We start from the raw sequence: 2,117 nt of genomic DNA, 5'->3' as shown, positions 1-2,117 counted from the left end.
GGGCCCACAGCCACGGCACTAGGCAGGACCTCACAGACCACTGGGCCAGGGACCAGCCCTGCCCCCAGCGTGCCCACAGTAGTTGTCTCTATCACACTGAGGAGCCCATGCAGCCCACATAGGGGGCACGGCACTCCTAGAGCATATAGCTCTGGTGACCAGAGGGGAGTGTGCTGCTGGGCCCCATAGGATGTCTCTTACAAAAGACCACTTCTCCAAGATCAGGAAATGTAACTGAACTACCTAATACATATAAATGAACACAGAGAATTAGGCAAAATGAGAAGACAAATGAGTATGTTCCAAATGAAGAAGCAAAATAAAACCCCAGAAGAATAACTGAGAGAAGTGGAGATAAGCAAACTATCCGACAAAGAGTTCAAGGTAATGATCATAAAGATGCTCAATGAACTTGGGAGGAGACTGGATGAACACACTGAGAATTTTAACAGAATTAGAAAATATGAAGAAAATCTAAACCGAACTGAAGAATACAAAAAATAAAAATAAAAAACAAACAAAACCTAAAAGCAATCAACTGTAGATTAGGTGATACAGAGAAGTGGATCAGTCTACTGGAAGACTTATAGATAGTGGAAATCACCCAAGTTGAACAAAAAAAAAAAAAAAGAAAAAAGAATTTTAAAAAATGAGGACAGTTTAAGAGACCTCTAGAATAACATCAAGCATTATAGGAGTTTCAGAAGGAGAAGAGAGAGAAAAGGGGGCAGAGAACTTATTTGAAGTGATAGTAGCTGAAAACTTCCCTAACCTGGGAAAAGAAACAGGCATCCAAGTCCAGGAAGCAAGGAAAAATGGCTCCCAAAGTTATCAAGTGCCCTGAGGGTCAATCTCAAAGGACTGGAAGACTACTGGAAACAGTAATTTATTTGCCTCCTATCCCTGGTGTCTTCATTAAATATACAAAGCATAGGTAATGCAATTCATTACAATTCAAAAACCATTTATTGTCTGTGTTCTAAAGTGCATATAGTGGGATGGATGCCATATGGGACACTCCGAAGAGCTGGCTGTCATGGGGGCATGGTCTCTGAAGTCCCCACCTCTTCAGACAACTGGTTTTTGTAGAACTTAAGCAACTGACTGCTCTGAAGCTTCAGAAAGCCTCTGCCAACAACCTAAAGTGGAATTCTGCTGCAGGAACCATCTGCCAGTTTATGTCCCATTGTGTGGTGAGCGATAGAGCTCTCATCTTCCCTAGGAGCATATTCAAACGAGAAAGTTCTCAGACACAAACAAAAACCAAATAAATATAGTCAGCCCTCCATATCTGTGGGTTCTGCATCCATGGATTCAACAACCATAGATTGAAAACACCCGAAAAAAAATTCTAGAAAGTTCCCCAAAGCAAAACTTGAATTTGCCGTGTAGGCAACTATTTACATAGCACTAACATTGTGTTTACAACTATTTACATAGCATTTACATTGTGTTAGGTATTATGAGTAATCTAAAGATGATTTAAAGTATAGGGGACAATTGTGTAGGTTATGTACAAGTACATTTTATATAAGGGACTTGAGCAATCTTTTAATATCCTGAGTATTTGTTCCTTCATCTGTAAAGCAGGCATGCTTGTTCTAGCCCACAAGGTTCTTGTGAAGATCAGTGGGGGTAGTGGATGTAAAAGTATTTGTAAACTTCAAGGTTAACACAGTAATTCCAGTAAAAAGTGTACCTGGTAGATGAGAAAGAAGGAGAGTACCAGTGTTAAATCTAAGTGCTGTGTCTGATCTCTGTCTACTCATGAGAAAGGAATCTCTGCTTTCTTACTGCCTTATGAAACTAAAACATACACATTCATATGTATATGAACATGAACTTTAGAGGAACATGTAAGAATGACAGAGAAGTTCACAGGGGTGCATAGAAGTAGAAGCATACAGAAGCAGAAAATTGAAACTTTCTAAAAATAAGTTAAATCTTTAATAACATAGTAAAATAGCTACCTATATGCCATGTACTATGCTATCATTCAATTTTATTAAACAGAACCTTATAAGGTGCATGATCTTATAAAACTGAGAGATCACATAAATCGTCTTAGAGTGTATTTTGCAGTTTATTTTAACTGAAATTGTCTTATTAATATGGAA

This window comes from Balaenoptera physalus, assembly GCF_965194825.1.
Source record: "Balaenoptera physalus genome assembly, chromosome: 8".
Taxonomy (NCBI): domain Eukaryota; kingdom Metazoa; phylum Chordata; class Mammalia; order Artiodactyla; family Balaenopteridae; genus Balaenoptera; species Balaenoptera physalus.
Note: the sequence above shows the minus strand (reverse complement) of the source record.